The 16,750-nt window shown below is 35.7% G+C and overlaps 1 long non-coding RNA gene and 1 pseudogene across 1 annotated transcript; one reads left to right on the forward strand and one right to left on the reverse strand.

Annotated features, from left to right (window-relative positions):
* Positions 1-3,663: 3,663 nt before the first annotated feature.
* LOC118059504 (glutamate receptor 2.8-like) lies at positions 3,664-15,245 on the reverse strand (annotated as a pseudogene).
* LOC140954946 (uncharacterized) lies at positions 6,240-7,119 on the forward strand. The gene is made up of 2 exons (XR_012168632.1): positions 6,240-6,512; positions 6,749-7,119. It is a non-coding gene; the product is annotated as an uncharacterized lncRNA (long non-coding RNA).
* Positions 15,246-16,750: the final 1,505 nt, after the last annotated feature.

Below are 16,750 nucleotides of genomic sequence, written 5' to 3' on the forward strand. Positions count from 1 at the left end.
CGGGTTTGGTTCCGCACTTCAAAAAATGGGCGTGAATCATGCCTAAGTTAGACACGATATATACTAGATTTAACAATTTTGCTGACAAAAAGTTTTGTCGGTATTTACACTAGTAGTCTATTGGGTGTATGTTACTTATGGAATTAAGGATAAAAATAGTTTGTTAGAAAAACTCTTGTCGGTAATTTACGGACCGTCGGTGAATCTATTGATAAATATAACATATCACTAAAAGAACACCATCTGTAATTTCATTGGTGTGTTAACAATAAACAATGATATTTGCAATAATTTTTTTCAAACTCTTTGAAATATACCAACAAAATAGTTCTATCGATAACCCCATCAGTAATCGTGGCATTTGCAGTTATTTTTTTCCAACTCTCTAAAATATATCAACTGTAGTTCCATCAGTAAGCCTGTCAATAATATATATATATATTGAACATAAGTAGAAAAATAATTAAAATCAATTTATTTTATAATTTTAAAATAAATTAGTATAAAAATCAAATATTTATTACGAATTTAAACACTTGTACGTTCAAATACAATAAATCTAAAATAGATGTGATGCTGGAGAAGGAGGCTGGTAGTCACCAGGATTGGGGGGCCAATTAGGGGGTGCATATAAACCACTCATTTGTGACATCATCTCCATTAATTACCAATCGACGGAGTTCTTTATAACTAGTAGTGAGGCGTTCATATTTATCATTAAGATGGGCTGTCTGATCTTGTACATGTTGGTCTAGGATGCGTTTGTTTCCTAGAAAATGATTTCTGGGAAACCACTTTCCAAACTTTCTTGTATTTGTTTGCTATTAGAAAAGTTGGTCAACAAAAAACACTTTTCAGTCAAAGAAAAATTTGGTTTGGTTTTCAAGAAAGTGTTTTCCTTTTTATTTTGGGCGGAAAACACTTTCTGAAAGTTGTTAAAAATTTAAAAATATCATATTATTTGCTGATTATATCAAATTTGATCCTCAAACTTTTGATTACTATATATATATATTTTTGAATTTTTTTTTTCAATTTCATCCCTTATAATTTAATTTTTATATTAATTTTGGTCCTTATTTTTATAATTGTTGTTTTGCTTTTCCCTTATCATTTTTTAATTGAAATTTTTTATCTATCAAATCGGTCATCATTCTTTTGATTGTTACTTATTTTATTTAAAATAATTTATGAAATGTTAATTATTATTATTATTTTAATTTCTTTCTTTCAAATTTTTTATTTTTTAGATTTGATCTGTATTATTTTGATTATTATTTATTTTATTTGAGATAATTTATGAAATTATATTTTTTTTTCAATTTCATTCTCATTCAAATTTTTAATTTGTAAGATTTGTTCCTTATTATTTTAATAAACTTGAAAAAAAATAAAACATGAATAAGTTATTTTCCATCTCATTTTCCATGACATAACTAAACACTAGAAAGTGTTTTCCAACTTATTTTCCATTACACTACCAAACATCGGAAAATAATTCACTTTCCCGGAATTCACTTTCTAAAAGAAAACTACTTTCCAGCAAACAAATGGGACCCTAACATCACCGTGAACTCCAGAGTTTGAACGCTCGGAGTCGATTACAAGCATCCAATTGTCGAAGCACTACAAGTCGATCGCAAGTTCTTAGCCGTAGTGTTAGAGAGTTCGTACACTCGATTTTTATCGGGTCCACCAGACAATCCTGCCTTCAACCACCAATTCGAATCGATATCCGAATGGGTCGAAGGATCGTCTTTGTATCTCTCCTTCAACTAATTGTTATATTTATCCTAGAAAGAAAAAAAGAATTCATCAAATTCAAAGAAATAATAATTTAAGAAATAAATGATTGAAAACCAACATATCACAAAGTGCTGAGGTTGGCTATTAATGAACCATTGCACCCTTTTTTGGTGGTCATCACTCTATACATGTATTTCAACAAAAAGCTCCATCAAGCTTGGCTCGCATCCATGAACCGTTGCCTACAATAAAAATATTGTTAGTTAAATATATTTATAAAAAACACCTAACAATAAAAAAATAGATGTAATAAAAAAATCCTACCATTCGCTTCACATGCGAAAAGAACGGAATGGAGCAGCCGGTGTGTATGGTAACGAAACAGTGAACATACTAATTCTACTTATCCTTAGCGGACTGTGATTGTTGAGTGAAACACATAGATGTCACGTGCTGAATGTATTCCACCCATACAACCTTTGAGACGTACGACAACCTGTTTCATAACGACCACATCATTCCAATATGAAAACTCTTTTTCTTTCGCATATTTTTGGCTTTTTTTTTGTACCTCGTATAAAAAATCATACAACCATATATGGTACAAATTAATTATCTATTAGAAAAAATAAAATCTTAATATTTGGAATTAAAAAATTATCCTAAATCTCCAAACAAGTTTTCACGACACCGGTAAGATAGAATAACTTTATAGGAAAATGAAATTAAAAAAAAATTAATTATATGTAATTTTTTTAAAAAAGAAACTAAAATCAGCTTGAATTAATTTTTTAAATTTTATAATTCAGGTCCTAAGCTAGACAAACCTAAAAAGTAAAGCAACCTTTTGAAATTAAACTTCTCATATTAAGAATTTATTCATGATTATGATGTAAAAAATGAAATGTCTCTGTCAAAAATACTACTTTGATAACATGTATACGACAATAGTGCATTCTTTATATATATATATATCTTAATATATATATGCATTGATTACATTTTGCTTTGCTAGTAAATATAAAGAATTTCTACCATTAAATGCTGCATAATGAAGCAGGTAAATTAATTATCATTATAATCAGTAAAAAATAGTTAGCAATATTTTTATTTTTTGTTTCTGAAAACCAATGGATTTTACTGAAAAAGAGATGTTTTACAGAACATGCCATCAAGGCAATGAGAAAAAGCTATTGGTATAAGAAAAGGGACAAAAATAAAATAAAATTGGAGAGGTAGAGAAGGACCTGCGGCAGCAGCTCCAACAAGATCTCTCTTGGAGTCCCTAGTGGTGGGGATCAGCTTGGTTTTGTAGTCACCGTGAGTGGCATATAGAAGTCTGAGAGGGACATTATAATGCAACTCAAAGCAATATTGACATCAAAACATTCCAAGTCCAACATATGCTGTTGAGTTTTGGGCCAACGCCATTTCTAACAACAATATCCTTAAAGAAAGGAACAACAAGATCAGAACATGCTTTGAAGGGTACCTTTTCTTCATCCTCTAATTTGTTTCCAAACAATTTGATAAAAATCCTGACAAAAACTTGAAGATTGTTGGAAATATGAGGGGGGTTTCTTTAAAACATGGTAACTTAATTTTGGATAATGCTTTTGTTTTCGTTTTCACAACATAATTTCTCTGGAAAGTCTGTAGAATTTATAATACGGCCGCAAACAAGGTATGCCACCGCTTGCATTCCCACAATATCTTGGGAGATTGCTGAAGAAATCTATAATTTGTGATAAAATTTACTAATTCTGAAACTCAGTTTAATCCTACCTAGCTATAAATATGTTATATATAGTAATTCAATATTTACAAGTTGAAGTTCGAGTGTCACAAACGAGGAAATCAAACAGAGTAATATGTATTCTATAGCATCGCCTCCTGCATGTGCCTCTGATGGCCTACAATTATATTACAATGCTACAACTGCATCTAGAGGTCTATAAGTTTCCCACTGTCAAACTGTCAATGGTATCATCTGGAAGTCAATTGTGATCATGTTCTACTTCAAAAGCTGCTAGTCTTTCTTGATTTGGGTTTGTAAGTTGATCAATATTTATTACTACCTCTTGAGATGTTTGACTATCCGGTCTGGAATCAACAAACTCTGTAGAAGACTGATCTCCATCTCCAGGGAAATAACTAGTTTGAACTGAAGAGGCCGATGGGCTCGGCGCACCCATACTAGGCAGACCAGTGCCCTTGCTGTCATTCAGCCCACTTTTTCTGAAAGTATGGGATTTTAAGTCCCTCTGAATAAAGATCCTGAAGAAATTGCGGACTGTACTCCTTATGGAAATTCTGGAATTTAAAGGCCTCAACATTTTCCTTTCCTTGTAGAAAAACATGACCATGAATATAATGAGAGCTAAGAGGGATGCTACTCCAGCAATTAAAAATAAGCCCCAGAAACTCTTGAGACTAAGGCTGTTAGATGTAACCGAGGTACTGGAATCTGGGCAATTGCTTTGTTTTCCAAACCAAGCATTCTCAATTTTCTTCATTTTATCTCCTTCTGTCATGTTTAGAACTGCCCTTGATACATCTGGTACCAGAGGAGAACCTTTAGGGAAGGCCTGAAAATCACAACACAAAGCAGCAAGCCAATCTTTATCAGGGTTGACAAACTTTGCACTTACATTACATAGAGAGAAATGGAGAGGGGTGAATATACTTACAAATGCGAAACCGTCTGTTTTAAATGTAGGATCAATCATGGCATATTTAGAGCAATACTTCGACAGAAAGAGCCTCGTATATGGTACTTCATCAAAAGCAGCAGCAATACCACCATTTCCACTTCCTTTTGATAAAAGGTCATCCCACTGTTCTGTGGAATTATACACAATGAGCTTGGACTCGTCGAAACCCAAGTCTAATAGGATTCCCTGAACAAAGGAACCCTGCTGGTAGCCTACATACTTCCCCTTCTTAATGAGCTCGTGTACATCAGTAACTTTAGGCCGCAGCTGCTGGACTGTAAGTAAACTAGTTAGACTGGCAGTGTAGCTTTGTGTGAGAATCAGCACAACAAAACACCATATGATTACCACTGCTCTAGACAAGTTGCTAACAACTGTCTCCCCTGCAATCATTGTTGAAAAAAATAAAGATGAAGTCAATTTGGTGTTTGATGTTAGCACAACACAATCTGACAACAAGCTTTGTGAGAGTTCAGTGGAGAGATAAGGGTGTCTATGCTAGTGGAGTAATAAGGCAGAATTCTCTCACAAAGCTCCCTACGATGCTGCCCACATTGTTCTACAAAACTTCCGAGTTTAATGGAGAAAAGTCAGGAGATAAAGATGTTTTCAAGGGTAACAAATTCAAGTCAGAATGGTAGTCTAACAAGATAAGGAGACTACTGTGATTCATCCGAAAGTAAAAGGGACTCTGTGATTCCAAGTTAGAATTGACAATGCATGGAAGCCGCCTCATGTCCTTGTTCATGCTTATCAAGATAAACACTCAAGATAATCCTTAGTTGGCTAGCTCTTTGAATCCTTGTATATGTCATCTTCAGTCAACTTTAAATACTCTGCTAATGGCAGTGTAATGGATTAATTAAGATTGTATGTTCACGTTTCAGTAAACAAACCATTAGAACAAATTGTTCTACTCACGTCTTCAGATTTTCTTTATGGTATCAGAGCTTGTGTGAGCATACAAGTAAAAAATAATGTCTTCACTGTCTCTAAATGTTGGAAATTTCATTACTCTCAAACTCAGCCCAAATAATTATCCCCTATGGCGAGAGCAAGCTTTGGCTCTTGCAGAAAGCCAAGAATTAGTTGGCCACCTCACCAATGAAGACCCTGCACCCATCCAATACATCACACTAGATGGCAGTAACATCACACCCGGAGAAAAACTTGAACCCAAACTAACAGAAGCCTTTATTGCTTGGAGAAAAGCAGACCGCCTTCTGCGAGGGTGGATCATTGGAACACTTTCTGAGGAAACATTAAGTCTTGTTGTAGGACTTGACACAGCCTATGCTGTGTGGGAAGCATTCAAAAACGCATATGCACAAGATTCACAAGAACGTGAATTCACACTGCATCAACAGGTAACATATTTTCGTAAAGAGGATGACAAAACCATAGGTGAGCATATTCAAAAATTCAAAGGATTGTGTGATAGCCTTGCTGCCATTGGAAAACCTGTCCCTGATAAAGAAAAAGTCTTCTGTCTTCTCACGAGTCTTGGACCTCAATACGAAAATTTTACAACTATCATGCTAAAGCCTCCAAGACCATCATATACAGAGTTGGTCTCACAACTCCAAAATCTTGATCAAAGACGTAGCTGGTTTTCCAGTCAGTCAGATGCAGCAGTGTCACCATTCATCCCTCAGTTAGCATTCTATGGACAACAACAACAACAGCCCCACCTCCCTTACAGGTATCGTAATAACTCCCAAAAATTTTCATCTAATGGAAGAGGCTTTCAGGCACAACAAACCAGAGATGAAGGTCAAAACCGGCATGCTGATGCTCCACAACAACGACGTCCTCCTCCATTAGGAGAGCGTCGTATGACTCTAGTGGAAAGAAATCTCTACCGAAATGAAAAATGTCAGTATTGTGGCACCATAGGACATGTTGCCAAAATCTGTTGGTGGGTACCCAAGAAGACTACAAAACATGATGATATCCCGCAAGCTCTTGCTGCACTTACTCTTGATAACACAGTAGCAGAAACTGAATGGACATCAGATACAGGAGCATCAAACCACATGACAGGCCAGCCAGGTATGTTGTCTAATATTCGTGAATATTATGGTACAGATTGTGTTATTATAGGCAACGGATCTTCCCTACCAATTCTTGGTATTGGTGATACTCTTGTTAAACAAAAGAATACTGCTTTACCTCTCAAGAATGTTCTGTTTGTCCCTGAATTGAAAAAGAATCTACTCTCAGTAAGTCAACTAACTACTCAATTTCCAGTTAATTGTGAATTTTCTGATGTTGATTTCTGTGTTAAGGAACGAGCAACTGGACAACCAGTGATCACAGGACGACGCAAGGGTGATCTTTATGTTCTTCACAACTCACCAGAACTTTATTTTTCTCATCGTTTTAAATCCGGATCAGCAGATATTTGGCATCAACGTTTAGGACACCCTCAAGTTTCAGCTTTGCAATTATTAAAAAATAAAGGATTGATTGATGTCATAGGAGCAATAAAAACTGAACATCTATGTGATAGCTGTCAGTTAGGAAAACTCAGTAGACTTCCTTTCTCTAGCTCTGAACACTCAAGTACTGATATTTTTGAAAAAATTCATTGTGATTTGTGGGGACCTGCCCCAACTTTATCTATTGGAAAATTCAGATACTATGCTTGTTTTGTTGATGACTTATCTAAATATACTTGGATAATCCCACTCAAATATAAATCTGATTTTACGAATACATATTTTGCCTTTGAACAATATGCCAAAAGACAATTCAACAAACATATCAAAATTTTCCATTCTGATGGAGGTGGTGAGTTCATCAACTCAAAACTCTCCAGTCATTTTCTTTCCACAGGAATTATTCATCAGATATCATGTCCATATACTCCAGAACAAACAGGTATGGTTGAACGACGCCATCGTGTCATACGAGAGCTAGGTATGACCATGTTATTTCATAGTTGTGCACCATTATTTCTATGGGCAGAAGCATTCACTACTGCTGTCTATCTCATCAATCGCTTGCCCTCATCATCCATTAATTTTGAAACTCCATACTTTAAGCTACATCATACTCATCCGGATTACTCTTCACTGCGTACTTTTGGCTCAAAATGCTTTCCTTACACTTGGGACACACAAATTAACAAATTTGATCCCAAAACTGTTCCCTGCATCTTTGTAGGATATAGCAGTACTCATAAAGGATATAAATGTTTCCATCCAAAAAGCAAAAAAATTTTCATTTCACGGCATGTGGTCTTTGATGAATTGCTCTTTCCATATAAACCTGTCAACGATCTTGCTTTTACTCCTTCTCCACAACTTGCCCTTAGCATTTATGATGCTTGGTTACCTTGTACTAATATTCTTGCAGAGTCCTCTAAGATAGCAGCAACCTCATCATTGCCTACAACCGACACTCCTTCATCAACCCCGCTTGGTGAAGTATCCTTGTCTCCTGCCCCACTCCCCCAAATGTTTAAGGACTCTGAGTCACTTGCTTCGATGATGCTTCCTACTGATAGTATCACCCATCACTGTGTGCGGGAAGATGATAGTTCTTCTCCTAGAACTGGCCCCACATCCTCTGCTCCTTTAGCCCCTGCTGCTGTGTTTCATGAGGAAAACCAACTTATTATGCCTGAATCAGATGAATCAACACCAACTTTGCATATGGTTCAACCAAATGACGTTGATAGTTTACTTTCTCCCCAAGCAGCTCTACCAGCTGATCCACCTAGTTCGAATTAGTCTCCCCAGGTAATTCTCCCTCATTCTATGGCTACACGGTCACACCATGGGATTGTTAAGCCAAATCCTAAGTATGCTTTATCAACAACATACTCCTCTTCTGTCCCACGAGAGCCAAGGAGTGTTCAGGCAGCACTAGCTCATCCAGGTTGGCGAGCAGCAATGAATGAAGAATTAACTGCCCTGCATCAAAACCAAACCTGGATACTGGTTCCCCGCACCTCTGATATGCATGTTATTGGGTCCAAATGGGTACTTAAGACAAAGCTTAAACCTGATGGTTCCCTAGATCGTTTAAAAGCCAGGGTTGTTGCCAAAGGATTTCATCAAATTGATGGCATTGACTTCACCGAAACCTTCTCCCCTGTGGTAAAACCAAGCACCATTCGCATGGTTATAACAGTTGCACTTGTTCAACAGTGGTCCATTCGACAACTTGATGTCAAAAATGCATTCCTATATGGCTTCCTCTCCGAAGATATATTTATGGAACAACCGCCTGGAATGTCAGATTCCCAGTATCCAATGCATGTCTGCAAGCTCCAACGAGCTCTATATGGCCTTAAACAAGCGCCCCGTGCCTGGTTTGATCGGTTCAGCACCTTTTTACTTAAATATGGTTTCTTTTGTAGTTTAGCAGATCCTTCATTATTTATCTCTCATGCAGATCATGGCACATTAATTCTTCTTCTCTATGTTGATGACATACTACTCACAGGTTCAAATGCAACCCTTGTTACAGAATTTATACAACTCCTCAGTGGTGAATTTGCAATGAAAGACCTCGGCCATGTTCATCACTTTCTTGGGATTGAAATATCTCACACATCAGATGGTCTACACCTCTCTCAATCTCATTATGCCCTCACCATCCTTGAACGTGCGAACATGATAGATTGCAAACCCATGAGTACACCACTTGAAGCAAAGACAAAGACCTCCTCCGCTGACACCCCTTTGGATGACCCGAGTTATTTTCGGGGTCTTGTTGGCTCTTTACAATACCTTACTCTCACACGTCCTGACCTTTCGTATAGTGTTAATTTTGTGTCCCAATTCATGTATGCCCCAAATACTACACATTTAAAAATGGTCAATCGTATCCTATGTTTTGTGAAAGGAACTCTCCATACCAGGTTATTTTTCACTTCACAAACTACACTTGATCTCTCTGCTTTTTCAGATGCAGAATGGGCAGGATGTCCTATCACAAGACGCTCTACTACTGGCTACTGCATCTTTCTCGGAAAAAATATAATCTCTTGGTGTTCGAAGAAACAACATACAATCTCCCGCTCCAGCACTGAAGCTGAGTATCGGTCCATGGCTAACACTGCAGCCGAAATTACTTGGCTGACCTTTCTTCTCAAAGATCTGAACATCCCACTCAAATCTACTCCAGTACTCTACTGTGACAATCTTAGTGCACTTCACTTGACAATTAATCCAGTATTCCATGCCCGCAGTAAACATATTGAGTTGGACTATCATTTTGTACGAGAACGAGTTGCACTTGGACATCTTACCACCCGACATATAAACTCCAGTAATCAGATTGCTGACATATTTACCAAACCAGTGTCAAAAGCTGCCCTCATTTACTTCCAAACCAAACTTTGCCTCCAGCCCCAGCCAAGTTTGCAGGAGGGTGTTAGCACAACACAATCTGACAACAAGCTTTGTGAGAGTTCAGTGGAGAGATAAGGGTGTCTATGCTAGTGGAGTAATAAGGCAGAATTCTCTCACAAAGCTCCCTACGATGCTGCCCACATTGTTCTACAAAACTTCCGAGTTTAATGGAGAAAAGTCAGGAGATAAAGATGTTTTCAAGGGTAACAAATTCAAGTCAGAATGGTAGTCTAACAAGATAAGGAGACTACTGTGATTCATCCGAAAGTAAAAGGGACTCTGTGATTCCAAGTTAGAATTGACAATGCATGGAAGCCGCCTCATGTCCTTGTTCATGCTTATCAAGATAAACACTCAAGATAATCCTTAGTTGGCTAGCTCTTTGAATCCTTGTATATGTCATCTTCAGTCAACTTTAAATACTCTGCTAATGGCAGTGTAATGGATTAATTAAGATTGTATGTTCACGTTTCAGTAAACAAACCATTAGAACAAATTGTTCTACTCACGTCTTCAGATTTTCTTTATTTGAGACACTAAAACAAATATGTTAAACGAAAGAAGAAAAATTCAAAAGGGAAAGGGAAAGGGAAATTACTTTGTGCAAAAACCATGGTTGAGAAAGAAAACCAGAAGCTAGTGCCAGCTTGATGCGAAGCAGGCCCTCTAAAATCTTCATTGATTCTGTGTTCAAGAACCCAGATCACAAATCCAATGAAAATAAAGAAACAAAAACTTGTCACCCAGAGATCCCATGTCAGAGGCCTCAAGAAAACCCATGCATTTTTGCTGTTGTTGTCCACAAGAGGGACGATCATGGAGACACCACTTTCAGTGTAAGGCAAAGTAAAATCAACATACTGGGATCTGTTGAAAACAATAGTTGTATCTCCAACTACAGCATCAAAATTCTGTTGATAGCAAGCAAAAGAAACAAGATATCAATAAAAAATAGATTTGCATGCATGAATCTGTCTCAAATCTTGTTTCAGATATAAAACTGAATGTGATCTAGGACAGGAAAAGGTTGGTGAAAGTTTTACCTTCAAGTACACTTGATATATCAGATCATTGTAAGTTCCAGCTGTCTCGCCGTTAGGCTTCGCAAAGGGGATGTACTCGTAAGGCAAAGCATAAGGCAATGCTTTGACAACAGAATCAAAAACATCTATGCTGTATCCAGTGACGGTTGTGGTGTTAGAACTAGGATCTCTTGTTACTTTCACAAACTCACTGAAACCATCCTTCAAAGGCACTCCTATTCTCAACTTCTTCCCATTCGTTGGAATCTCCCAGCCCTTGGGAACAGAAGTTGTATCACCCGGCCATATGACATTTGAAAGATCGGAGTTAGAACCTGAGTACGCAGTCATATTATTTGTTGAGTTCAATGTTTTGACAATCCTTTTGGTTGATGTCCAGAATCCTATCTCTCTTCCCCCATTGCCGTTCACATTTATTATCTGGAAAGCTGATGACTGTAACTGCCCATTATCGAAAAGGTAATCTCCTGTAAGACCTTTGAAAGTAATGTTTGATAAAGCTTGAACGAGGTTGGACCATTTAAAGACACCCCAAGAGTTGCAAGATCTGTGGATGAATTGCTAGAAACGTTTGCCTTTTGGAAGCCTAAATTTGCAGTTCCAGCTTTCTCAACAGCCAAGGCTAAAGCTGTTGCAGCATCATATGCCCATAAGCCAAAAATATTCAACTCAGCATCAATAATATCTGGATTATCTTGTTGGAATTTTCTTTTCCACCGAATTCGAAAAGTTTCGAGATCTTTTGTTCTTGGCACATAAGGTGTCACACCCAATGCACCTTGCATTGTATTAGTGACAGAAGTATTTGGTGAACTAAAAAATTCAGCTGTTAGACCATCAGTCATGATCCAAACATAGCCTTCACTCACCATGCCAATCTCTTTTGCTTTGGCAAAAACCCGAGCACCAAGAGATGGAAACATGTGCACAATGAAAACTCTAGTTTGCATTGTCATCAACTTGTAAAGCTCTGAAACAATTTGATCATCAGTGGCTGATGGAGAAATGACACTCCGGTACGGTACACGAGCATCAACTGCTTGCAGAGCATCAGTTAAATAAGGTATCACGCCCTCTCCATACTCATTGTCAATGTAGATGGGTACAGCTTCTCTCCATCCAAAGGCTTGAACTAATGCACTTATGGCATTCACCTGAGTTGAGTCATTTTGGGTAGCTCGGAAGAAGAAGGGACTCCTGATGGAAGTGAGAGAAGGACTTGATGCAGAAAATGATATAACAGGCACCTGAGCTTTTTCTCCAAGTTCAATGACAAAATTTGCTTGCGTTGATGTTGTTGGGCCTATGATTGCTTGCACTTCAAAATTTTTTATCAGGTCCAGGGCTGTACTTGTAAAAGGATTAAGAAAACAATTACCGTATAGATCAATTATTTTCAATAATCAGTAAAGATTAATCATAGAGACTTAATTATGATTATATTGTACTTTATATTAAATTAGACTTCTGATAAATCATGAATATAATTGTAAAAGGTTGTACTTGGCATTTGGGGTTCTCCTGACCCTCCTAAACAACGAGAAGAAACAGCAACCTAAAAATCAGTACACCTCATCTTCTTTCATTGATGTGTCGTGGTATATTTGATGAAGTCAAGCTTGTAAAAAGTGGAGGTTACGAGCATTCATGTAGGGATCAAACCTATGTTTATGGTTTAACAGATGCTTTTGTATACAGACTAGTAAATTAGATTTAGGTTTAAAAGAAGATATAATTATGTCAAACTAGAGTAGTTACTTAAAATTATGATAATACAAAACTTGACCGTGGGATCGAGTTTAAATTTTTTAAGAGATTCTATAAGTAGTTTTTCTATGTGAAACTATTTTTTCACTTATAAAATCATTGGATATCCCAAAATTAGCCCTCTAAATTGCTATTTGGACCAATTTTATTACTTTTCATATGATTTTTTTGGATTTTTTATATTGTTTTAATTTTCTTTTTATGCCTTCGAAATTTAAGTTATTTTATAGTAGTTATAGGTTGCCTATTTAAAGGTTTTGAAAATATCTTAAGGAGGCTCACCATATATTCAAGACCCATATTCTTAGCCTATTAGACCTAAGTCTAAAGTTCAACCCAAACAAAACTCAAACTAACATAGGTATCTAAAGAGAAAGTTACCATATAATTTGTTTTTCATCTTCTCCTTTATAGTGAATTTTCTCTTAGAAAACACCAAGGAAATAAGTTACGAACTTAAGTTTTGGTTTCAAGAAGGGTGGAAGAAATAAGTAAGTATCTCCTTATTGTTTTTTATTAGGAAATTATTGGTATAAGGATTAAAGAAAAGTTTAGAGTTTTTATTATAATTTGATGATTGAACAATTTAAAGGATTTAATTAAAATTTTAGGGTGTTAGTTGGCTTAAAACAAACTGATTAGATGACTGGAATTATAGGTCTTAATTGTTTATGGGGATATGTAGAATTGATGACTATTAGATCGGGATTCTAGAAATCCCAATCAACTAATTGTTTGATTGGTATGAACCTGGCAATCAGTTGCTTGTGGTGGCAACCGATCGGTTGGTCTTTTTGGTCAACCGATTGACCAATTAATAGGGGTTAATCAAGTCTATTAGGTTCAATAAGTTTGGGTTTTGTTCAAGATCAATTGTGTGAATCAGTATGGCTCTAGAGTTACATTTTAGTGTCTAAGATTAGAGTTTTAATCTTTTATGTTATTTTTCTCTGAGTTATTTCTGAGCATTTTTTATATCTATTATAGGTTCTGTTGACATTCCTCGTAACAATCATTAGTACATAGTTTTTGGCTACATCCATTGGTCTTTTGCTTTTGTTTTCCAAGTGAGTGAGATAATATCTAATATACATGTAATATAAATAATATATGTATGTTGATTATACAATGAGTGCAATTGATTAATTCTTGAATATTTATATATTACTTTATTATTTGAGTACTCATCTATTCTTGAATTATCACTCGTATTATGTAAAATTAAATTATATTCGATATGATATTTATTTACTTTGATAATTATCTGAGTATTTATTATTTCTTGATATCAGTATACTTGTCAATAACTTTATGCTAATAGAGTGTAGTTAGTCTATTTGTATATAATATTTTGTATACCTAGCTAGTGAGAGAGGCACCAATATGTGGCGAATGATTCTCCCACAGTGATTAGGGCTGCAAAACCTTGTCTATATATATATATATATATATATAAAATCTCTCAATGAATTGGTTAAATTCTCCCTTTCATTTTAATATTATTTTAGATTCTTAGGTTACTTTTAATTGAGAGTTCTTGCTACTTTGTTTGTTGGTGTGCCTTGCTTGCTTCTGCGAGGCTTGTTTTATTTTTTAAGTTTTGATGTCTTAGATGCTCAACTATTATATTGTTTTCATTCAAGTTTAGATTTTTCTTCAAAGATTGGATTTTATTTAATGTAATAAGTATTTTAAATTATAAACTGTTGTATTAGTTTTGAAGAATATTTGAAAGATTACGAAATATTGTGTGAATTTTATATATATTTGTTTTATGATATATATGTTCAAAAGCTAAGCTCATGTGATGTGTCTAGCTCTATGGCACTGCTCCTACGTACATTGACGGCTATAGACTTGGAATTTGGGTCATGAGAATATAATTATTTTTCAGAGAATAAAAATATAAATTTAGAATTAACATCTGACCGTTTTTGCACATGTAACCATCCCACTAGGTGAAAAAAAATTAACAAACCATGTCCCGTAGAGTACAGCTCACATATATGACTTTTAGAAGGAAGCTAGCCACAAGTCCACAATTTTTGGATGACTTTTGACTCTCCTTATAATACTATAATGTGGTAAGTATTCATGAGAAATCCTTAATTTTATTAATTTTTCCCCACTGCTATAATTCAGTAGTAATGCTAATTAGATCAAAGCTAAAGGAAGTTGCAGGGCTCCTGATCACATCACGGAGTGTATAAATTTTTACTATTGAATTGTATGCATAAGTATGTTAATCATCAGTTTAAAACAAGAGAGTAAATGTTCAATTTTAGATCAAATCAACAGTATGAGAGAAAGCTGGGATCAGAGAGAACCTGCTGCAGCTGCACCAACAACATCGTTCCCGGAGTTCCTGGTGGTGAGGACCAATCTAGTTTTGTAGTCACTATGAGTGGCATAGAAGTCTGAAAGGGCCATGTTGATGCATGTCAAACCAATATTACCACCCGAAAATTCCAAGTCAAGAACCACACCTACATTCACTGGAATTGTTGCTGTATTCTGGGCTACCAGCACTTCTATGAACCAAATCTTTAAAGAAAGAAAGAAAAAGACCAAAGAGAGAGCAGGCTTCGAAGGGAGTTTCTTCATCTTGTTGTGTTGTACGATTCTAGTTTGTTTGGTTGAAGCTTGAATGGCAGCATCTCTTAATATATATATATATATATTAAACAATTAATTTCCAAAACTATATAGCAAAATTAACATCAATCAAGTTGTGCAAAGAATATGAGTCTATAATTAAGGTCAAAAGAAAGAACGAAAGAATATCCTATTGGAGGATTTATTTTTTATTTTTTGCTTCCTAATGATGTAACTTCTAGGAAATTGTAAAGATTTTGAGAAGATTTGCACTGGTATTACAATTCTCTTGTTAGTCACTGAATCACATTTCAAGTATTAATATGTAAAATACAGGCACTTAATTGGGCGTCTAGCTATAATAACTTATTACATATTGAAGAGTTGTCCCTATACTCTAAGGTATCCCTTGGTCTGACTTCATCACCGTTTACCTTTTCAAAATCAAATACATATCTGCAATGATTATAGAATATTCAAGCTTGTAGTTACAATGGCCTCTAGCTTTCTAATGCAGCCAAAACAGAAACAGCATTTTTTTAATCAGAAAAAACCATCGCTTCCATTATAGGAAGCATCCTTTGTCACGTCACAAAGTCTTTTTTAAAGACGCATCGTTTTCTCAAGTTCAACATGAATATTCTAACTTATCTAGCCTAGTTAAGAATTGAGGTAGGTCGTATCAACTTTAATACATATGCTGATGGTTGCAGGAATGATGAAATCTGAAAACTGACCTAACAGGAGTACTCTTTTATAAGAATATCTTCGACTTCTGTTTTATATCCTTTTGATTGCTTGGAAGTAATGCATGACAAGTTGACTTTCTCCAGGTTTGTTGTAAGTTAAAACCTTCAATGACTATAACTATGGGGAAACTTCTAAAATACTTCATTTCTATTCATCCAAGTCTACTGCAAATACAAGCGCCCAAACAACTATATTTATACTTGTCCATCTGTAAGCCCTGATCCTTGAAAAGAAAAAAAGAAGAAGCTTGCAATAAACTATCAGAATCCCTCACTAATTGCTTGACTTTCAGTCCTGAAAAATCAAGATCAAGCTAGGCTACACCATTTATAATCCGTGCACTGCATATAGTGATAACACTTTCGCCCTCAAAATTATCTGTACAATCTAATTAATAGCTAAGAGCTAGGTTGGCTTTGTTAGAAAATAATATAAATCATATCCTGGAACCTTACCTAACAGCTTAAGCTATTGGGTTGATATGGTTCTTTGACATAGTATCAGAGCCTTGATGACTAGGTGGTCTCGAGTTCGAATATCACCATCCCCATTTATTTGATAAAATTAAGCACAAGATAATATGAGCCTGTGCAAGTTTCAAGCCCAAAGGGCTTTTACTTGAGGGGGTGTGTTAGAGAATAATATAAATCATATCCTAGAACCTCACCTAACAACTTAAGCTATTAGGTTGAGATGGTTCTTTGACGGGCTTAGCTTGTAACCAATGACTATGAAGTTGGGAACACCGTTGAATTGAGTGATAAGGTTT

This window comes from Populus alba, chromosome 18, assembly GCF_005239225.2.
Source record: "Populus alba chromosome 18, ASM523922v2, whole genome shotgun sequence".
NCBI classification, from domain to species: domain Eukaryota; kingdom Viridiplantae; phylum Streptophyta; class Magnoliopsida; order Malpighiales; family Salicaceae; genus Populus; species Populus alba.